Source organism: Mobula hypostoma, chromosome 5 (genome assembly GCF_963921235.1).
Source record: "Mobula hypostoma chromosome 5, sMobHyp1.1, whole genome shotgun sequence".
Lineage (NCBI taxonomy): Eukaryota > Metazoa > Chordata > Chondrichthyes > Myliobatiformes > Myliobatidae > Mobula > Mobula hypostoma.
Window position 1 is genome coordinate 110686338 of NC_086101.1, and position 24668 is coordinate 110711005.

The window sequence follows — 24668 nt, forward strand, 5'->3', positions numbered from 1 at the left end:
ATCTTCCCTCGGGGTTTACTCTCGAAGCCTTCCCCATACGTGGGTATGACTATAAAGATCAGAACTTTAAGATTAGAGTCTTCCTTCTCTTAGATGGCCTGCCAACCATGAGTGATGAGCCCCATCTGCCCAAAGCGACTGGTTTTAAGGTGCCAGTAATCCGCCTTTGCCCCCTTCTCCTGTCAGTAGGAACAGTTCCGCTGGGCTTAGTAGCTAAGCCACACGTGAAGGCCAGGAGCTGGACTTGGTTGTCAGAGACTGTTTGAGGTGCACGCCATTGGGAGCATTTAATAGGTAGTGGGAGCTAGTCCCCATTACCACTCCCAGCTATAAAAACCTTAAGGAACCGTCAATCTACACCCACTTAGCACATCACTGAGCCAACTCAGGCCTGCTCAGGCAATGCCTGCCGGTTCCCTCCCTCCTCTCCACCCATTCTACTCACATCTAGATTTGACCTCAAAACTCACATAGATCTCAAACATGTCCAGTACTCCCAACCTTGACCCAGCCCCCTGACACACACATCTGGTGCACTTGAAATCCCGGGTCAATCTCTCCGAACCAGCTGCAGTAGACAGCACAGTAGCATAATGCTATTGCAGGATCAGCAACCAGGGTTCATTTCTGTGAGCTTTCCTTTCCAATATTTGTATTATTCCTTTCCAATATTTTTATTAATTTATATATAAGAATATAGAGTATGGGAAAAAATTATATATGTCAATACATTAAACTAAATTGCATATAAAGACTCCTTACCCTATATTCGTAGAAATCAATTAGCTTGTAACGTTGAAAAATAATTGACCTTTCCAGCCACCTGGCTTCACCTATCATCACCTTCCATCTAGCCTCTTCCCCATCCCAACTTTTTATTCTGGTGTCTTTGCCCTTCCTTCCCAGTCCTGCTGAAGGGTCTCGGACCAAAATGTCGACTGCTTATTCATTTCCATAGATGCTGCCTGACATGCTGAGTTCCCCCAGCGTTTTGTGTGTGTTGCTTCAATTCTGCTCGTAAGGAGTTCATACCTTCTCCCTGCGACTGTGTGGGTTTCCTCCACGTGCTTCGGTTTCCTCCCACAGTCCAAGGACTTTCAGTTCGGTGGGTTAATTGGTCACATGGGTGTGATTGGGCATCACATGCTCGTTGGGCCAGAAGGGCCATTTACTGTGCTGAATCTCTAAACAAATAAAAACAAAATTAAGGTGGTCATTAAAACCTACTCTCTTACAGCTGTTAAAGCAAAGTTCAGTAGAGAGGGTGACCGACCATGGCTATTTATTGCTGGAAGCCCACAGCAATGTGGTGTCTGTTAGCTACCCTCTGAAGTGGCCTCCCTCACTTCCCTGTTGTGACAAACCATGGCAAAAACAATGGCTCAGGCAGACTGCCCACTGACCCCGTCCTTGGTAAACAAGGAGTCGTCCATGAATACCAGCACTGCTAGTGAAGGCCACATTACTAGAGATGGAAGAGTTAAGTTCGGTCAATTTTGTCCATGTGTGTAAGTGGTCTGCAATGCTGAAGAATTACTGTTTGGGCAAATGCAACATCAATGGCTGCTTTAAAAACCGTGTCATCTTTATCTCAGTTTGGAAAGATATGGAGAATTTATAAAGTGTGAGGAGAGAGAGAGAGAAGGAGAAAGAGAGAGAGGGAGACAGAGAGCAGAAGGGAGGGGGGAAGAGAGATAGGAGTGAGAGAGATAGAGAGGTATGAGAGAAAAAAAGAGATAGGGGAGAGGGAGAGAGAAAGAGAGAGAAAACTAGAGAGAGGGAGAGAGAAAGAGAGTGGGGAATTGGGGAGAGAAATCTGAATACTGGAACTTCAACATAACTCATCAGTGACATACACATTTCTCATTAGTACCAACAACAAGGAGGAACAGGAGCCGGAAGACCAACAGTAAACAATTTAAGAACAGTTTCTCCCCCTCCGCTGTCAGATCTGTGTGTGACCCATGAACCCATGAACCCATGAACACTACCTCATTACTCATTTGTTGTTTGCACAATTATTTTTGTAATTTATAGATTGTTATGGCTTCTAATTCTGATTTAATAAACCCCATCATTGCCCTCCTCTCTCTCTCTCTCTCTCTCTCTCTCTCTCCTTATCTCCTACTCTGTGTGTGTCTCAGTGTGTCTCTATCCCAGTCTCTTTCTACCTCTGGGTACATCTCCCCTTCCATCTCCTTTCTGTCTGCCTGTCACTTGCTGTAGCTGTCTCTGCTGCTGGATTTTGAAATCAGGATATAAACAAGCCAGATGGTTCACTAAATTCTCAGAAAAGCTCTGCTGTTAAACGCCAACAGATTAGTGCAGTGGAAGAAGTTTAGAGTTGTGTCTTTCCATAAATCGAAGTTCAAAATTCAAAGTAAGTTTTATGATCAAAGTACATAAATGTCACCATACAGAGCCCTGAGATTCATTTTCCTGTGGGCATACTCAGCAAATCTATAGAACAGCAACTGTAACAGGATCAATGAAAGGTCAACCAGAGTGCAGAAGACAACAAACTGTCCAAATACAAATATAAATAAATAGCAATAAATAATGAGAACATGAGAATCCTTAAAGTGAAATCATCAGTTGTGGGGCAAGTGAGTGTAGTTGTCCCTTTAGTTCAAGACTCTGATGGTTGAGGGGTAGTAACTGTTCTTGAACCTGGTGGTGCGAGTCCTGAGGCTCCTGTACCTTCTCCCCGATGGCAGTAGTGAGAAGAGAACACAGCCTGGGTGGTGGGGATCTCTGATAATGGATGCTGCTTTTCTACAACAGCATTTCATGTAGATGTGCTCAATGATTGGGAGGCTCTTGCCCATGGTGCGCTGGACCAAATCCACTACCTTTTGTAGGATTTTCCATTCAAAGGCATTGCTGTCTCCATACCAGGCTGTGATGCAGCCAGTCAACACACTTTCCTCCACACAACTATAGAAGTTTGTCAAAGTTTTAGATGCCATGCTGAATCCCCACAGACTCCTAAGGAAGTAAAGGCACTGCTATGCTTTCTTTGCAGTTGTACTTATGTGCTGGACAGGTCTCCTGAGATAATGACACCCAGGAATTTAAAATTGTTAACCCTCCGCACCTCTGATCCTCTGGTGAAGTCAGCTAAATTCTCGGAAAAGCTCTGCTGTTGATTGCCAACATATTAGTGCAGTGGGAGAAGTTTAGAGTTGTGCCTTTCCATAAATCAAAGCTCATGGACCTCTGGTGTCCTCTTCTGAAGTCTACACCACTATGTTGACAAACCAATGCAAAATTTCCTCTGACATCTTGGCCACAAAGTGAAGAGCGTCAGTGGGTTTATAGAGTTGGAAAGGGCACAAGTCTTAGATCATAGGCACAGCACAAATGCCATCTATAAGTTCACCAATGACACAACTGTAGCCAGCAGAATCTCAGATGGTGACGAAGGGGCAAACAGAAGAGAGACAAGCACAAGAGACTCTGCAGATGCTGGAATCTGGAGTGTTATCCACAAAATGAGGAACTCAGCAGGTCAGGCAGCCGCTATGGAGATGAATAAAGAGCTGATGTTATGGACCGAGACTCTTCATCAGGAGTGAGATAGATTGGCTGCTTGAGTGGTGATACAACAACAACCTCGCACCCAACGCCAGTAGGACCAAGGAGTTGATACCATTCCTCATCAGCGGATCAGCTTGGAAAGGGTGAGCAGGTTCAAGTTTTTTGGTGTCAACATCTCTAAAGAACTACCCTGGGTCTAAATTTGAAAGTTCAAAGTAAATTTATTATCAAAGTATGTATATGCCACCAATAACCTGAGTTATTTTTTTGCAGGCATTTCAAGTTCTAAGTACATCTATTACCAAAATATGAATACTATGTGCAACCTTGGGATTCATCTCTTACAGGCAGCCACAAAGAAACCCAATACAACGAATTAAAACAAAACAAGACGATTTACAGGAAAATAAAGAAATACAAGAGAATGTATGAAAAACTAAAACATAGCTAGCACTGACAAACATCCAATGTGCAAGAGGCAAATTGTGTAAATGATAAATAAAAATGTAAATAAATAATACTGAGAGCATGAGTTGATGCAACTATGAAGAAGACACACCTAGTGTTTGGCAGTTTGTGGAGATTTGGTATATCACCAGAAATTCCTGCGGATGTATGGTGCAGAGCATTCAAACTGTTTCTGTTAGCACCTGGCATGGAAGGGCCAATGCACAGGACTGAGAAAAACTAAAGGATGTTGCAAACTCGGGCAGCTCCATCATGGGCCTTTCCACCATTGAGGACATCCTCAAAAGGTGGTGCCCAACAAAGACAGCATTCATCATTAAGGACCCCACCACATGGGACATGCCCTCTTCTCATTACTGGCATTAGGGAAAAGGTACAGGAGCTTGAAAACACACACTCAATATCAAACTTCTGCTAATGCCCCACCACCCCCTCGTACCCCATCCGTTATTTATTTATGTACACACATTCTTTCTCTCTGTCTCCTTTTTCTCCCTCTGTCCCTCTCACTATACCCCTTGCCCATCCTCTGGGTTTTTTCCTCCCCCACCTTTCTTCCTCCCTGGGCCTCCTGTCCCATGATGCTCTCACATCCCTTTTGCCAATCAACTGTCCAGCTCTTGGCTCCATCCCTCCCCCTCCTGTCTTCTCCTATCATTTCCGATCTCCCCCTCCCCCTCCCACTTTCAAATCTCTTACTCACTCTTCCTTCAGTTAGTCCTGATGAAGGGTCTCGGCCTGAAACGTTGACTGTACCTCTTCCTAGAGGTGCTGCCTGGCCTGCTGCGTTCACCAGCAACTTTGATGTGTGTTGCTTGAAATTCCAGCATCTGCAGAATTCCTCGTGTTTGCTCATTATTTAGGAACATCTTCTTCCCCTCTGCCGTCAGATTTCTGAACGGACAAAGAACTATTGAGCACTACCTCATTACTTTATTTATTTATTTAGAAATATAGCATGGACCAGGCCCTTCCAGCCATGTTGCCCAGCAATCCCCGATTTAACCTTAGCCTAATCACGGGACAATTTACATTGACCAATTAACATACTATGCCTTTGGACTGTGAGAGGAAACTGGAGTACCTGGAGGAAGTGCATATATTCCATGGGGAGGAAGTACAGAGGATGCTGGGATTGAACTCTGAACCCCAACAGCCCAAGATGTTGACTAACTGCTACGCTACCTTTCCCGACAGCAAGAAAGCCTTGCTTTCCATTTCCTCTCTTTTTGCACTACTCATTTAATTTTTTTACATATACTCCTTGTTGTTATTTATAGTGAGGGCGCATGTGTGAACATGGCTGTGGAACTTGTTGAGGGAAAGAGAGTGGGGAAGGAGTGGGAATTGCGGGGAGAGGGTCGTGCGGGTCCGGTAATGGTGGACAAGGCGAGAGGCGGGGTTCAGGGAAAGAGAGTGGAGGAGGAGCGGGGTAGGGATTCGGGATCAGAGGTAGGCAGCTGGGGAGAGATGGATTATTGTGAAGGGAGAAATAAAGAGAATGAGGAGATAGTGAGGGGATGGACGAATAAAAACTGAGACAAAAGGAATAAAAGAATAAGAAATGACAGTGGAGAGAGCTCTGGAAGTGAGGAAGATGAACAAGTTCAGAGAGAAAGTGCTGTCATAATTAGGCTTAATGAGAAGGCTCAGGGACACATGAAGAAAACTAACCCATTTGTGTTCACAACAACTCTGGCTAATAAGATACAGGAAGTAGTATTTGCAAAAGTCCTTAATGATGGCAACCTGTTGGTAAGATGTGCGAATGAGGAACAACTTGAGAAAGCACTCAATCTAAAAGAGATAGGAAAATGCAAGGTGGAATACACTGGGAGGGTGGGAGCACAAAATGGCAGTAGATGTAAAGGAGTGATCATGGGGGTACCAATGAGTATAAATATGGACGAGTTAAAGAGGAATATCAAAGGAGGAAAAGTAATGAATGTTCAAAGACTGAAAACAACAAAGGAGGGAGTGAAAAAGGAAAGTGAATCTGTATTGATTGAATTTGAAGAAGAAAGAGTGCCAAGGAAGGTGTTCCTGGGTTTCATGAGTTACCCAGTAAGGATGTATTGCCAAAGCCATTGAGGTGCTATAATTGTCAAAGGTTTGGACACAGAGCTAAAAACTGTAAAAGGCAGAGGAGATGTGCTAGATGTGGAGGTGATCATGAATATGGAAAGTGCGGAACAGGAGTGCAACCAAAATGCTGCAGTTGTGGAGGAGCTCATACTGTGGCATATAGTGGGTATGAGGTTATGAGACGGGAGAATAAAATTCAAGAAATAAGAGTGAAAAGAAAGATCACTTATGCAGAAGCTGTAAGAATGTCAAGAGAACACAATAATGCTCCTAATGAACAGGGAGCAATAGGGATACGAGAGATGCAATGAAGAACAAATGACAGGATTTATGTAGACAAAAAGGCTCTAGTAACATTCATTGCAGGGGTGATTAATAGTCGGTTGAGGTAAAGTCAAAAAGTGACAAAATTCAGCTGGTGGTAAAAGCAGCAGTAAACCATTTAGGGTTAGTAGGACTGACATGGAAGGAAGTGAGGGAAAACCTCACTAATCAGTCAAGCCAGGAAGTGTCATGGGTTGGTTAATACTAATTATGGTGATCCTTTTGCAATGAGCTTACTGGCCAATAGCCAGGAATTCAAGCACTTTATTAAAGAAATGGTTGTAGTGTGTATTCAAGAAACTTGGTTGAAACCAACTTTATACTTTGTGGTGTATGGGTACACAATGATAAGGAAAGATAGAAATCTAGGGGGAGGAGGGGGTTGTGCTATGTTAATCAAGCAAGGTATGCCATATAGGGTACTGGAAAAAGGAGATGATCAGGAATACATAGTGGCGGAAGTGTGGGAGAGAGGGGAGGGAGTGGTTATAATTAACTACTACAATCCATGTAAAAGGTTGGATTTGGACAGCCTATTAAGGATACAAGAACAAAACAGACATTAAGTAGTGTGGAGTGCAGATTTCAATGCTCACAGCACAATATGGGGGGATCCGATTCATCATCATCATCAGGTGCCATGCCCAGTTTGAGCTTTGACTGCCATGGCCCTCACACTCCTGTTTCGGGTCAAGTGGATCCATTCACTGGTATTCATTTCCAGTTCTTTGGCTGCTGTCTCCATCATCATTTGTCTTTGCCTTCCTCTTGCTTTCTTCCCTTTAATCTTTTCCATAATTACCATGCATTCTAATTCCTCTTTCCTAATCACATGTCCAATGAAGTTACGTTGCCTTTTCATGATCTCATACATAATTTCTCTTTTTGTGTTTGCTCTGTTCATGACATCCTCATTAGATATTTGTTTTGTCCATGATATTCTTTGCATCCTCCTCAAAAACCACATCTCTGCTGCTACAATTCATTTCCTCATGTTACTAAATATTGTCCAACATTCTGACCCATATAACATAACTGGATAAACGTAACATTTCAGTGCTCTGAGGCGGGTTGTCATGCCTAGTTTAGTATTGGTCAGTATACTCTTCATTCTCGTAAAGGTGTCTTTTGCCATCCCTATTCTTCTTTTGATGTCCAATTCGCACCTGCCATCTGATGTCACCCAGTTTCCTAAGTAACAAAAGTTCTGTACTAATGTCTTTATGTCTTCCCTGTTTATTCTCAGCCTGCAGATAGGATTCTCCTTCTTTTTGGATATCACCTTTGTTACATACCTCATTGATATCTTGTGACTGTCTTATGACCATGATGTAATTGAGTAGCCGATGAGCATGATGTAATGGTCTTTTTGAGGTCACCTGATGTAATTTTCCTGCCAATGTGAGGTCACGTGTGTGTTCACCACGGGTATAAAAGGAGACCCTTGGGGTGATGCAGTTTAGGGTGGTTTGCTGGAGCTGGGCTGGTTGGCGGTGGCTGGTCAGGAGGAGTCGAGAGGAGATTGAGTGTGTGTTGGAAGCAGTGGCTTGAGACGGCTGACTGGAAAATGGCGGAGAGAGAGAACATCAAGGAAAGAGCCAAGCTGTTGAAGGAAGTTTTTGGCGAGAGTGGAAGTGAACTAGAGATGGAGGTCGGCGGGAAAGAGGAACGGAATGGAAAGAGGAAGAAAAGAAAGCAGAGGTATGGGATATCAAATTCTGAGGAGTCAGCGGATGATCAAAACAGGACAGCAAAACAATGGAAAGAAGATGAGATTAAAGCAATTATAAAACTAAGCGAAGACGGGGCGTCTTTTGGTGATTGGAACCCGGTTCGTTTGACAAAGATTCTCAACAAAATTATAGGCGAGATTAAAAGAGCAAAGATTTTACGAAATGGATCGCTATTAGTGATTTGTCGGGACAGTGCTCAGCAAGGTAAAGTGATAAGATTGTGTAAAATAGACAGCAAAGAAGTCCAATGCTCAATACCCAACAATAGAAAGTGGACTAGAGGAGTTATTTCGGGGATACCAACAAAAGTTACTATGGATGAGATTAAACAGAATATAAAAGGAGCAAAAATTATTGAGGCCAAATGTTTGAAAGTTACAAGAAATGAGAAAAAGTGTGATAGTTTATCGGTAATGATTAACTTTGACGAAGAAAGATTGCCGACTAACTTTTACTTAGGGCATATGTGTTATGTGGTTAGAATATATATACCACTGCCTTTAAGATGCTATAATTGTCAGAAATTTGGGCACATTGCGGCGGTCTGCAGAGGAAAACAAAGATGTGGGAGATGCGATGGAGAACATGAATATGGGAAATGTGAAGCGGGAGCTAGGCTGAAATGCTGCAATTGTGGCGAGGAACACAGTGCAGCTTATCGAAGGTGCATTTATAGCAAGAAGGTGGCTGAGATACAATATGTAAAGTTAACTCAAGGAATCAGTTATGCAGAGGCAGTGAAAGAATTCGCTGAAAAAAAGGCTGTCAACCAAACAAATACAGGGAATAATAAACTGGTGGATTGTGAGGGCTGTAATATGAAAAATAAGGATACACTATTACGCAGCACACATAAAAGCTGCTGGTGAATGCAGCAGGCCAGGCAGCATCTCTAGGAAGAGGTACTATCGACGTTTTGGGCCGAGACCAAAATGAGGAGAAAGGATTTCATACTTTTTATGGTGGATGAAATTAATTGTTCAGCACAAACAGGGAAAAGAACTGAGAAAATTAAAATTATCGTCAAGTCTGCAGAAAAGTATCTTGGTATTAAAGGGATTAGGTGGGAAGAAGTCAAAGAAACGCTGAATGGAGGATCCAACAGTTCACAGGCAGGAGAGATGGAATCTTAATGGCAGTATATTTATTGCAAATGGTCAAGAATTTAAGAAATATGTTTCAGAACTTAAGGAAAATCCTCAGATTTTATGGTTGAAGCCCAGGGTAAATGTGCAGAACTCCAGCAACAAATAGAAGTACCCGACAAGAACAACAGTGAGTTGGAAAGAGATTGGAAAATGGAGGAAATTATTACAAGGATACAAAAGGAAAAGGAATTTGTTGCAAAGTGAATTATCTACATTCAGATTATAAAGTGAAAACATGGAAGCAAATGAAGAAGAAATCCTAGGTCTCAGTAAGCAACTGCGGGCTACGATCCAAGAAAAGGAAAACCTGAAAAAGCACATAGACTTGGAAAAACAGCAATTTTAAAAGTATAATGTACGATAATTACTATTCTTTAACAAGACGATTTTAGTCTTACAAGTGATGTGGATGAAATCAATGAAATTGAGGTAATGCAACTACATAAAAACATATGACAAAATTAGGGAAGAATAGCAGATTGTGACATTATCTAATGAGCGCATTAAGCATTCACGAGGAATTGCAACTACAGAGTGATGCTAACAGAGAACTGTAGGCTGAACTAGACTGTCTAAATTTGGTTGGAACACCACAAGTCTAGCAGGTGGCGGTAATGCACTGAAAAACTGGTTGCCAAATGCCATAAAACAAAGAAGAAGAAGAAGAAGAAGAAGAAGAAGAAGAAGAAGAAGAAGAAGAAGAAGAGTTAGACAGAGTTTAGTTTTCCAGTTAGAACGTCAGCCAGATACTCTGCTCCACTGCGTATTTGCCTTATGATGCTGTTTTGATTTAAAACGGAGTTTTATGTTCTATTATAAGGTAAAAAAGTGTTGGGCCGGCAATCTAGCCAATCGCTGCCAGGTTTGTTGATGTATCTTTTCAATATTATTGGAGAGTGATCTGCATGAGATAGCCTCTGCTAAAAGCAGCAGAAAAGGCTGTGCAGTATCTAGTATCCAGAGGGAAAGGTCAGTGCCTTTAAACCGTTTTATTTCCGTCGTCGTGAATCCTGCAGACAAGGCAGGATCCGGCTGGGATCGGCAGTGACGTCGTGTCTTGAGGAATTCTTTACTTCAGGAAATTCTCTTCTAATTGAGTGTATAAATCTCTTGGACTTTCAAATTTACCATTCTAAGAACCGTGTTTGAATTTACCACTTTAAGAATCTAGATCGAATTTTCTGTAATATTTCAAATAACTTATTGTGCTTCACTTTATCAAATGTTTTTGTGTAGTCAATAAAACAAACAAACAAATCTTTTTGCACTCGAATAGCTCGTTCTGATAGTCTCCTTTACAGTAATATTGCATTACTTGTACCTTTGTCTTTCACAAAACCACATTGTTCTTTGCCTATTTCGGCTTGTATCTTACTTTTAGCTCTTGTCATCAAAATTCTTAGAAGAATCTTGGTGATATGACTCATTAAATTTACGGTCCTATGTAATCCACACTCTATTGCTCCAGCTTTCCCAGGAAGAGTAATAAATACTGATTTTTTCATCTCTGCTGGTATTATTCCAGTCTCATCAATGTCATTGATTAAATCAGTAAGTTTTTCAATTCCATAATCTTCAAGGGTGATAATTTGTTCTATTACTAATTCATAAGGACCTGCTGCCATTCCTTTCTTCATCTTATTTATTGCATTACAAACTTCAGATTTTAAAATACTTGGACCTTCAATGTTCTTCTTAATTTCTGGTTTTTCGCCTCGATCATCTTCAAACAATTCCTGAATATACTCAGTCCATCTGTTCATCATCTCATCTTTTTCCATGATAATGATACCATCCTTTGCTTTCAAACATCCACCTGAAGAAAAGAGGAGCTTTTTACCAGTGACATTCTTGATTCGTTATATATATATAATTTTAATTTATAGCTTTTTTGTGTATTGCGCTGCACTGCTGTCACAAAACAATAACTTTGATGACAAATGTCAGTGATAATAAATTTCATTCTGATTCTGATTTTGATTCTCTCCCTGCTTATCCCTGAGTGCTACACTTGCCCATACACCTCCATTCAGGGCCCCAGACAGTCCTTCCAGATGAGGCAACACCTCACCTGTGAATCTGCTGTGGCTGTCTATTGTGTCCAGTCGTAAATTGGGGGACTGCTTTGTCCAGCTCCTCTGCTCCTTCTGACAGAAGCAGGACTTCCCTGTGGCAAACATTTTTATTCCCACTCCCATTCCCATTCTGACATGCTGGTCCATGGTTTCCTCTAGTGCCAAGATGAGGCCATCCTCAGGGTGGAGGAGTAACAACTTATATCCTGTCTGAGTAACCTCCAACCTGATGGCATGAATATCAATTTTTCCTTCCGGTAAACAAGTTTCCCCTCCCCCCATACTCTATTCCCCACTTTAATGGTTTACATCTTCTCACATGCCTATCACCTCCCCCTGGGACTTCTCCTTCATCCCTTTCTCCTATGGTCCGATCAGATTCATTCCTCTCCGGCCCTTGGCCTTCCCCACCCACCTGGCTTCACCTATCACCTTCCAGCTAACCTCCTTCCCCTCCAACCCAACATTTTATTCTGGCATCTTCCCTCTTCCTTTCCTGTCCTGAAGAAGGGTCTCAGCCTGACTGTTTATCCTTCTGCTTCTGTTTCTGCTTGGTACTGCGCAAGCACTGCCGGACGGCTGTTATAACGCGCAATTGGTGTGAACGGCGTGGGAGTTAAATTGTAAAATAAGCTTTTTTGACTATATCCCTTAAATCTATTTGATTGATTCTATCTTTAAAAATATTAATGTCAGAAATACTGCGCAGGTCTGATGGCAGAAGATTCCGCTCTCTTGTTGATCTTGGGTAGAGGGAGTACTGGTAGCAAATCTTATTGAATGAAAGAGTTTCCAAAATGTGAGGTCCAGTTTGCTGTCGAGTTGAACTGACCTTGTGACAAATTTGGATGTTTGATGGAGTGAAGTTGTGATCTTCTCTGAAAATGAAAATTAACCATAGTTTAATATGTTGATTTTCAGGTGGTTCCCATTGAAGTTTAGAGAGAATTTTGGTGACACTGGATTTCCTGCATCTATTCTTTTCCATAGATGCTGCCTGACCTACTGATTCCCACCAGCATTTTGTACGTGTTGCTTTTGACTTCTAGCATTTGCAGATTTGCTCGTAATTTTGTTTTGGAATATTGAAATTATTATACTTAACATATGTTTAGAGAAGCACAGTGGTTTGACTTGTAAATTTGCTTTCTCAGAGAACTGGAGCTTCAAACCTGACGTCATTGGTACATGTTGGTACCAATGACATGGATAGGACAAAGGAGGAGGTCCTGAAGAGAGATTTCTGGGAGTTAGGAAGGAAGCTGAGAAGCAGAACCTCCAGGATAGTAATCTCAGGATTGCTACCTGTACCATGTGCTTGCGAGGGCAAGAATAGTAGGATCAGGCAGATGAATGCATGGCTGAGAGACTGGTGCGGGGGGCAGGGCTTCAGAATCTTGGATAATTGGGATCTCTTCTGGGGGAAGTATGACCTGTCCAAAAAGGACAGGTTACACCTGAACCTGAAGGGGACCAATATCCTGGTGGGAAAGTTTAATAGAGCTGTTAGGGAGGGTTTAAACTAATTTGGCAGGGGGATGGGAACCAGAATGACAGAGCGGAGGAAGGGGAAAACAAAAATAAATCTAAGATAGTGAGCAGTAAAGATGTCAGGAAAGACAGGCAGGTGATGGGGCAAATTTGTAGCCATTGGGATGAGTTGCAGTGAAATCAAAGCGAAAAGTACCAAATACTGGTCTTAAGGTGTTATACTTAAATGCACGCAGCATAAGGAATAAGGTGGATGATCTTGTTGTACAGCTACAAATTGGCAGGTATGATATTGTGGCCATCACTGAGACATGGCTAAAGGATGCATGTCTCTGGGAGTTGAATGTCCAAGGATACACGGTGTATCGGAAGGATAGGAAGGTAGGCAGAGGGGGAGGCGTGGCTTTACTGGTAAGAAATGATATTAAATCATTAGAAAGAGGTGATATAGGATCTGAAGGTGCAGAATCTTTATGGGTTGAGCTAAGAAATCGCAGGGGTAAAAGGACCCTGATGGTAGTTATTTATAGGCCTCCAAACAGCTGCAGTGATGTGGACTACAAATTACAACAGGAAATAGAAAAGGCTTGTCAGAAGGGCAGTGTTACGATAATTGTGGGGGATTTTGACACGCGAGTGGATCGGGTAAGTCAGGTCGGCACTGGATCTCAAGAGAGACAATTTGTAGAATGTCTGCGAGATGGCTTTTTAGAACAGCTTGTTGTTGAGCCCACTAGGGGATTGGCTGTACTGGATTGGGTATTGTGTAATGAATCGGAGGTGATTAGAGAGATTGAGGTGAAGGAACACTTAAGAGACAGTGATCATAACATGACTGAGTTCACTGTGAAATTTGAAAAAGAGAAGCCGAAATCTGATGTGTCGGTGTTTCAGTGGAGTGAAGGAAACTACAGTGGCATGAGAGAGGAACTGGCCAAAGTTGACTGGAAAGGGACACTGGCGGGAAAGACAGCAGAGCAGCGGTGGCTGGAGTTTATGCAAGAAGTAAGGAAGGTGCAAGACAGATATATTCCAAAAAAGAAGAAATTTTCGAATGGAAAAAGGATGCAACCCTGATTGACAAGAGAAGTCAAAGCCAAAGTTAAAGCAAAGGAGAAGGCATACAAGGAAGCAAAAATTAGTGGGAAGACAGAAGATTGGGAAGTTTTTAAAACCTTACAAAAGGAAACTAAGTAGGTCATTAAGAGGGAAAAGATTAACTATGAAAGGAAGCTAGCAAATAATATCAAAGAGGATACTAAAAGCTTTTTCAAGTACATAAAGAGTAAAAGACAGGTGAGAGTAGATATAGGACCGATAGAAAATGATGCTGGAGAAATTGTAATGGGAGATAAGGAGATGGCGGAGGAACTGAACAAGTATTTTGCATCAGTCTTCACTGAGGAAGACATCAGCAGTATACCAGACACTCAAGGGTGGCAGGGAAGAGAAGTGTGCGCAGTCACAATTATGACAGAGAAACTACTCAGGAAGCTGAATAGACTAAAGGTAGATAAATCTCCTGGACCAGATGGAATGCACCCTTGTGTTCTGAAGGAAGTAGCTGTGGAGATTGCGGAGGCATTAGCGATGATCTTTCAAAAGTCGATAGATTCTGGCATGGTTCCGGAGGACTGGAAGATTGCAAATGTCACTCCGCTATTTAAGAAGGGGGCAAGGAAGCAAAAAGGAAATTATAGACCTGTTAGCTTGACATTGATGGTTGGGAAGTTGTTGGAGTCGATTGTCAAAGATGAGGTTACAGAGTACCTGGAGGCATATGACAAGATAGGCAAAACTCAGCATGGGTTCCTTAAAGGAAAATCCTGTCTGACAAATCTATTACAATTTTTTGAGGAAATTACCAGTAGGAAATTACCAATTACAAGGAAGATGCAGTGGATGTTGTATATCTGGATTTTCAGAAGGCCTTTGACAAGGTGCCACACATGAGGCTATTTAACAAGATAAGAGACCATGGAATTACAGGAAAGTTACATACGTGGATAGAGCATTGGCTGATTGGCAGGAAACAGAGAGTGGGAATAAAGGGATCCTATTCTGGTTGGCTGCCGGTTACCAGTGGTTTTCCACAGGGGTCCGTGTTGGGGCCACTTCTTTTTTACATTGTACATCAACAATTTGGATTATGGAATAGATGGCTTTGTAGCTAAGTTTGCTGATGATACAAAGATAGGTGGAGGGGCCAGTAGTGTTGAGGAAACAAAGAGTCTGCAGAGAGACTTGGATAGATTGGAAGAATGGGCAAAGAAGTGGCAAATGAAATACAATGTTGGAAAGTGTATGGTTATGCACTTTGGCAGAAGAAATAAATGGGCAGATTATTATTTAAATGAAGAAAGAATTCGAAGTTCTCAGATGCAACAGGACTTGGGAGTCCTCATACAGGATACCCTTAAGGTTAACCTCCAGGTTGAGTCGGTAGTGAAGAAGGCGAATGTAATGTTGGCATTCATTTCTAGAGGAATAGAGTATAGGAGCAGGGATGTGATGTTGAGGCTCTATAAGGCGCTGGTGAGACCTCACTTGGAGTACTGTGGGCAGTTTTGGTCTCCTTATTTAAGAAAGGATGTGCTGACGTTGGAGAGGGTACAGAGCCGATTCACTAGAATGATTCCGGGAATGAGAGGGTTAACATATGAGGAACGTTTGTCCGCTCTTGGACTGTATTCCTTGGAGTTTAGAAGAATGAGGGGAGACCTCATAGAAACATTTCGAATGTTGAAAAGCATGGACAGAGTGGATGTGGCAAAGTTGTTTCCCATGATGGGGGAGTCTAGTACGAGAGGGCATGACTTAAGGATTGAAGGGCACCCATTCAGAACAGAAATGCGGAGAAATTTTTTTAGTCAGAGGGTGGTGAACCTATGGAACTTGTTGCCACGGGCAGCAGTGGAGGCCAAGTTATTGGGTGTATTTAAGTCAGAGATTGATAGGTATCTGAGTAGCCAGGGCATCAAAGGTTACAGTGAGAAGGCGGGGGAGAGGGACTAAATGGGAGAATGGATCAGCTCATGATAAAATGACAGAGCAGACTCGATGGGCCGAATGGCCGACTTCTGCTCCTTTGTCTTATGGTCTTATGGTCATCTGTTGTTGATGTGGACTTGGCATCTTCTCCCCGTGACTGCCAGGAATTCCCCTGGAAGTTCCGCTTTCCTTCCATGGTCGGAAGGTGAGCAGGGTCAGTAGGTTAATTGGCTACTAGGTAATGAGTGGAATCTGCGGAGGTTGGGGTGGGTGGGAAAATAAAAAATGGGACTGGTGTTGGATTGGTGTAAGTGGGTGATGGTCCATGCAAACTCGAGGGGCTGAAGGAACTGTTTCCATGCTGGATCTTCCCCTGCAAGTCCTTGATACCAACAATTGGAGTTGTTTGTCTCAGATGACTCCAGAATATGGGCCCCAGTCAAGCAGACTGGAAAATGTCAATGTAAGTTGGGCTGTTGGTACAGTCAAAGGTGTGAGTCTTTCTGTACGTGGGCAACATCTGGCTTGTGAGATACAGTCATTCTGCTTGATTCCTTCCTAAAACATCAAGCATGGCTGAAGGTAAAACATAGACAAAGGTCAGTCACCAGTAAAGGTTGAGTATTGCCAAAGGCTTATCGTAGCTCATGACAACCACAGTGTTCAAAGAATAGTCAGTCTCACAGCTTCTATCAGCTGATCAATGCTAAAGGATAACCATCTTTTTCCATTCTTCTTTTCTCTCTTTCTTTCTTTCACTCTCCTCCCTTCCTCTATCTCTATCCTTCCTTTCTCCTCCCCTGCTCTCTCTATATAGACTATAAGATATAGGAGCAGAATTAGGTAATTTGGCCCATCGAATGTGCTCCACCAGTTCATCATGGCTGATCCATTTCCCGCTCAGTCCCAATCTCCTGCCTTCTTCTTCATAACGCTTCATGCCCTGACTAATCAAGAATCTATCAACCTCTGCCTTAAATATACCTAATAACTTGGCCTCCACAGCTAACCGTGGTAATGAATTCCACAGATTCACCACCGTCTGGCTAAAGAAATTCCTCCTCATTTCCATTCTAAATGGATGCCCCTCTATTCTGAGGCTATGTCCTCTGGTCTTAGACTCCCTCACCATAGGAAACAACCTCTCCATATCTACTCTATTGAGGCCATTCAACAGACACCTTGTCTTAGTTACCCCTTGAACAGGACCCCCCTACAGAGCACCAGGTCATTTTCACCCACACCATCATTGACCTGACTAACTCTGGTGATCTCCCATTCGCTGCCACCAACCTCATAGTTTCCTTACCCCACATCTCCCATTTCAACCTCCTACCCAAGATCCATAAACCAATCTGTCCAGGTAAACCAATTGTTTCTGCTTGCTCCTGCCCCACCGAACTTATACCTGCATACCTTGACTCTGTTTTATCCCCCCTGGGTCCCCCCTTCCTTCCAATGTCCATGACACTACACATGCATTTGAACTTTTCAATGATTTCAAGTTTCCTTATTCTGATCATCTCATTTTCATGATGGATGTCCAGTCCCACACACCTCCATTCTCCATCAGGAAGACCTCAAAGCTCTCCATTTCTTTCTGGACACCAAACTCAACCAGTTCCCCTCCACCACCGCTCTCCTCCATCTGCAGAACTGGTCCTCACTCAACAATTTCTCCTTTGCCTCCTCCCAATTCCCTAACACAGAAGGTGTAGTAATATGCACTTGCATGGGCCCCAGCTATTTGTCAGCCACTAGGAACAGTCTATGTTCATGCCCCAGCCTTCATCAGTATCACTCCCAAACTTATCCTACACTACATTGATGACTGCACTGGTGCTGCTTCCTGCACCCATGCCAAGCCTGTTGACTTCATCAACTTTGCCTCCAACTTCCACCCTGTCCTCAAACTTACCTGGCCCATTTCTGACACCTCTCTCCCCTTTCCTGATCTCCCTGTCTCTACTATTGCAGACAGTTTATCCATTAATATATTTTATAAACCCACTGATTCTCACAGCTACCTGGACTATATTTCTTCCCACCCTATCACTTGTAAAACTGCCATACCATTATCTCAATACCTCCGTCTCTGCCACATCTGTGCTCAGGATGAGGCTTTTCATTTCAGAAAAATGAGATGCCCTCCTTCTTCAAAGAAAAGGGCTTTCTTTCCTTCAACATCAAGCCCTCAACTGGATCTCTTCCATTTCGTGCACGACTGCCCTCTCCCCATCCACCCTCCACCCCAGCAGGGATAGGGTTCCTCTTGTCCTCATCTATCACCCCACTAGCCTCCATGTCAAGCAGGAACTCACCACTAAGCACAGCTTTCCCTCCTCCAACCACTCCCCCCACTTTCAGCTTTCCACAGAGATTGCTCCTTACATGACTCCCTTATCCATTTGTCCCTCCCCAGTGATCTCCACCGTCGCCAGCAGCCAATTCCACACACTCACCACTCTTTTCGTAAAAAAACTTATCCCTGACATCTCCTCTGTACCTACTTTCAAACACCTTAAAACTGTGCCCTCTCATGCTAGCCATTTCAGCCCTGGGGAAAAGCCTCTGACTATCCACACAAACAACGCCTCTCATCATCTTGTACACCTCTATCAGGTCACCTCTCACCCTCTAACTCTCTAAGGAGAAAAGGCCAAGTTGACTCAACCTATTCTCATAAGGTATGCTCACCAATCCAGGCAACATCCTTGTAAATCTCCTCTGCACCCTTTCTATGGTTTCCACATCCTTCCTGTAGTGAGGGGACCAGAACTGAGCACAGTACTCCAAGTGGGGTCTGACCAGGGTCCTATATAGCTGCAACATTACCTCTCGGCTCCTAAATTCAATTCCACGGTTGATGAAGGCACCATATGCCTTCTTAACCACAGAGTCAGCCTGCGCAGCAGCTTTGAGTGTCCTATGAACTCGGACCCCAAGATCCCTCTGATCCTCCACACTGCCAAGAGTCTTACCATTAATACTATATTCTGCCATCATGTTCTCATAAAGGTGTCTTTTTCCATCCCTATTCTTCTTTTGATGTCCATGTCGCACCTGCCATCTGATGTCACCCAGCTTCCTAAACAGCAAAAGTTCTGTACTTATTTTATGTCTTCCCCATTTATTCTCAGCCTGCAGATAGGATTCTCCTTCTTTTTGATATCAGCATACATTCTGTCTTTTTGCAATTGATAGATAGACCCACTTTTGCACTTTCTTCAACAATTATATCAATTAAGTTTTGTAGTTCTTCCTCCATACTTGCAATTAACACAGTGTCATCTGCATATCTGAAATTATTGATGTTTTCACCGCGAACATTGATTCCCAAGATGTTTCTTATTTTTTGTAATATTGTTTCACTGTACACATTAAATAAATCAGGGGAGAAAACACACCCTTGTCTAACGCCTCTCTTGATTTTTGTAAACTGACGCACTTCTCCATCTATTCTTACAGCGGCAGTTTCTTCCCAGTACAGATTTCTGATTAGGCGGAGATCTTTTGAATCTAGACCTAGAGTTTTCTGTAATATTTCAAATAACTTAATGTGCTTCACTCTATCAAATGCTTTTGTGTAGTCGATAAAACAAATAAACAAATCCTTTTGCACTTGAATAGCTTCTTCTGATAGTATCCTTAACATTAATATTGCGTTTCTTGTACCTTTGTCTTTCACAAAACCACATTGTTCTTTACCTACTTCAGCTTGTATCTTACTTTTAGCTCTTGTCATCAAAATTCTTAGAAACATCTTGGTGATATGACTCATTAAGTTTATGGTCCTATGCAATCCACATTCTATTGCTCCAGCTTTCCTAGGAAGCGTGATAAATTCTGATTTTTTCATCTCTTCTGTTATTATTCCAGTCTCATAAATGTCATTGATTAAACCAGTAAGTTTTTCAATTCCATAATCTTCAAGGTGATAATTTGTTCTATTACTAATTCATTGGGACCTGCTGCCTTTCCTTTCTTCATCTTATTTATTGCGTTACGAACTTCAATTTTTAAAATACTTGGACCTTCAATGTTTTTCTTAATTTTTGGTTTTTTGCCTCGATTGTCTTCAAACAATTCCTGAATATACTCAGTCCATCTGATCATAACCTCATCTTTTTACATGCTAATGGTACCATCCTTCACTTGCAAACATCCACCTGAAGAGCAGAGGAGCTTTTGTACCAGTGATATTCTTGATTTGTTGATGTAACCTTTTTGGATCAGTAATAGAAATTCTTTCTATTTGCTCACGTTCCTGGTTTAACCATTCTTCTTTGGCTTTTTGACATAAGCTTTTAACTTTTTTATCTAAGGACTTATATTCTATAGGGCTTGCTTTCTTCCGTCTCCTTTCTTCTATTAGATTTTTGATTTCATCTGTCATCCATTTACTCTTTGTGCTTTTTTTCTTTTTTAGGAATCTCTGACTTTGCTGATTCTACCAAGGCATCCTTTAAAGAGTTAAATTTCATTTCTACATGATTGCTATCATCTTCAACAGATTCTATTTCTAGACTTTGAAATCTATTCCTTACTTCAATTGTAAATATACTATTCTATACTATACTATAGTCGTTGACATTTGAGGTCCTAGCTCATCCGCCTTCTCCATCATAAGTTCAGTTACTGAACCTGCCGGATCTGCCATTGGCCTTCGCTCCTATCCTGAGCAGGAACCCTTGCAGGTGCTAGCGTTCCGGGTCAGAGTGGCCCTGGGAGCAATGAATGACAAAGGGGTAACTCCACTTTCCCCAAAGCTCTGAAAGTCCACAATCAGAGCCTCATCACCAATTGCAGTTTAGAGTGATACCCAGGACTTTTGAGATCTGATTACTGATTCAAATGGAAAAGTAATTGAAGATTTGATGGAAGAAAGGGATTTGGTGTATACGAATGATGACAGAGGAACAAGGATAGACATAACAACAGGAACTGAGTCAGTGTTAGATATTACGTTAGTGTCTAATAACTTGGCTGGAGTTAGGAACTGGGGAGTTTGGACTGCTTTAGCAGTAGGCAGTGATCACTACCCAGTTTTATGTTCAAAGGGTGAAAGAGTTGAAGTAAGACCAGGTGGTGGAATCCCAAAGTGGGTGTTTGGAAAAGCAGATTGGGCAAAGTTCCAGAAGTTGAGTTGTTACGTACCCCGTAACTGGGTTGCCAAACCAGCAGAAATGGATCACTCAGTTGGAGTCTGGATTACTAGAACTAAGAAAGTTTTATTAAAGAAACAAGCAACACAGTACTCTAATCAAAAGGATAATAAATGCAACAGTTCAGCAATGATAAACACACATGTACACAGAATTAAGATAACAGAATCAATCAAGCTCTATCGTTGTCTAGGGGTAAATGACCAGTTTCAAAGTGACGCAAAGTTCAGTTCAATTTAGTTCGGTTCAGTTCGCAGTAATCGTTGCCGTGGGAGATGGACAGTGTGGGGGAAGGAGAGAGAGAGAGCAAAAAACGAATGAATATTCAAAACGGCTTCCACACAGACCTTCGCAGTCAGCTTTCGGGCGAGCCCTTTGTGATGTCCTCTGAGGTCACCGACCATGACCCCCTCCGTTTCCAGATACGATCGTTTCTCTGCGGTGAACCCGGCACCCAGGCAAGGGTGGACACACACCAGGTTCCCACCAATCGTACCTTTCCACCCTGTGCGTCTATGGCCTGGTCCCGCAACCGGCCTTCCAAAACTTCCCACCGACTTGTGAGAGACGCACTGCTTCCAGGGTCTCGTTACCTCGGGTGTCGTGTGTGTGTCCTTCCTTAGCGAACCTGTCCCTTTTTATCCCGCTGCTGGGGTATCGCCTGTCCATCACATCAAACAGTTCAGGGTTCAAAGGGGGAGCCGATCTTGACAGCTCTCCTTCTGTTACTCTCTCTCCCGTCCCTTCATTACACATTTCCAAATGCTGCTCTATTGTTTTCCTTATCTCTCTCTCTCCTGAAGACAGGTGGCAGACCAACTGCTGATCCCACTGGTGCCAGCACAGGACAGCTAACATCCTAATCTATGTGTATTCTCGTCACACCTCCCACCTTTAAGGGTTTTTACCAGGGTAAAAATTACAAACATGAATACATTATTTGATACACACACAAATATACATCTTTATCAGCTATTTGGCTAGTACAGCGAGTTTGAAGCTGTCAACACCTGACAGACAGTCAGCCATCACATTTTCTTTTCCTTTTATATGTGTTATTAATAATCCCTTAGACCAGGCTCCAACTTAGCAAACTTCATAGTGGCCAAAAACACTGATGAATTGCGATCAATGTAACCTCTCATTTGGTTTCGTCCCGGACCACAATAACAAGGGTCGTCCCATTCTGACTTAGTTTTCTGTCGCAAGGGCTTAGTAGGAGGGGGAGGGGTAGTAACCGCAGAGTTATTGCAAAACCTCCTACAGTACCCCACCATCTCCAAGAGCCTTCTGAGGACCCTCTTGTCTGTCGGGGTTGGGATGTCAAAGAAAGCCCGCACTTTAACTTGCATCGCTGCCAGCTGCCCCTGTGTCACCACAATTTCCAGGTAAGTGACCTTCGTGTGGCCAAACTCATTTTTTTCAAGGTTCACTATCAAGTTGGCTTCAGACAGCCGTATTACATCACCAATACACACCTCTGTGTTCGTCAGCCCTTTAGTCACTGAATTACTCATTCTATAGGGATGTTGCTCACTAGGCTGACTAGTGTAACAAGCACCACCCAACGTCCCAGTTCTTTGCATTGCCTCAGGACAATCAAACACACGTGTGCGAGTCATTTAATTACTTCTCCTAAAGAGTCGCTTTGTTCGGGGATTAAGGGAGAGACCTTATCAGCAGAGCTGGCCAAAACAATAGCCTTCTCCCACCTGGTCGATATCATACTCATCTTTTCAAAATGTTTTTTTTCTCTTATCAGGGGGACCCTAGCTTCATTGACTTCCACGCTAACACCGACTAGGTTTGTTAGCATATCAAAAGCCTGTGACCGTCTCAGTTCGTGTCGGTCATAATCAATAACATCCTTCCTCCTGGGCAGCCGGTAAACCTCTTTCATGATTCCACCAACTGTTTCCTTCAGCACCGCAAAATGTCCACCGGGGGGTACTTTGTGGGCCAGGTTAAAAATCTCATCCCCATAACTCTTTTGCACCACCCCCCATTCCTCATCTGCAGGTACGGTACTTGGTCTCCCTTTCTTCCTTAGCACTTCCTCCTCCACACAATAGCCTACTGGTTCCCTTGTTAATTCTGCGTCAGAGAGAGCTGTCTCTGCCAAAACCATCAGCCCCTCATCTCGCACCTGCGCCTGCACAAATTCCTTCCTGGCTAATGCTAAGTCTGTCTCAGCTCCCTCACTACCTCTTGTTTCACTACACTCCTTCTTTTCACTTTCTACCCTCTTCTCATACAAGGCTGGCAGAAACGTCTGAGCTAAATTTACTACTGTGGTGCCGTGATGAACCTGTGAGTCCATGGGTGGGGCCTCAATGCTGGCAGGCTGACCTGTCAATCTCACTGCTTTGAAAACAATTCCCCCGGCAAGGTCATTACCGAGCAAGACTTCCACGCTTTTCATCGGTAATTCGGGCCTCACCCCGATGGTGACTAGTCCAGAGACCAGGTTGCTTTGTAAGTGTATCTGGTGCAAAGGGACGGCCTCTGTCCCTTCCCCAATATCTTTGACCTTGACCTCCCCAGTCTGGGTCTCTGAGCTAAACTCTAATACACTCTTCAGTATCAGTGACTGACATGCTCCCGTGTCTCTCCAGATCCGCACTGGAACTGGTTTTAACCCCTCCTTCACTGACACCAATCCGGCCGAGATAAACCTCTCACGCCCTTCCTGAACTTTGGCAGACCTGTCCTGTCCTAGCAGTTCATTAATCAGCTCGATACAGCCAGTCAAAATCGCCGTTTTTCCTTTTCCCGTCTCCTTCTTTGGGGCAAAGCACCTGGACGCAAAGTGTCCGACTTTCCCGCAATTATAACAGACGACCCCAGAAGACTTCCTACCAGACTGCTCCCGGTCTACCTTATCCTTCTCACTAGTCCCCGGTTTACTTCCTGACTTTTCTGGCGGACTCTCCCCGCCGTCCTGACTACCCTTCTGGTAGCCTTTACTCGGGGAAAACTTCATTTTATGCGTCAACGCATACTCATCCGCTAACTTAGCAGTTGCGGCTAACGTGGCTGCCTCTTTCTCATCTACATAGGGTCCCATACCCTCAGGGACACAACCTTTAAACTGCTCAATCAGGATCAGCTGTAGCAGTCTGTCATAATCCCCCTCTACCCCCTTCGAGGCGCACCAACGCTCACAATATGTCTGCATCTCACGGGCAAACTCTAAATACGTGCGGTCCCACTGCATCCTCGCATTCCGGAACCTCTGCCGGTATGCCTCCGGGACCAACTCATAAATCCTGAGGATGGCCTCTTTCACCACCTCGTACCTCTGGGCATCTTCCGCAGACAAAGCTGAGTAAGCTTGTTGGGCTTTCCCTTTCAGTACACTCTGAAGCAAAACAGCCCGCTTATCCCTCGGCCAGTCCTGACTTGTAGCAACTTTTTCGAAATGGAGAAAGTACCGATCCACGTCAGTATCGTCAAATGGGGGAACCAGCCTAACCTCCTCGGTCACCCGGAACCCTCCACCTTGGTTCGGCACAAGCCCCTGCTCTGCCCTTATCTTTAACTTCTCCAGCTCAAATTCCCTTTCCCTCTGCCTCTCTCTCTCTTCTCGCTCCCATTGCCTCTCTTTCTCTTCTCTCTCCAACTGTCTCTCTCTCTCTCTCTCTCTCT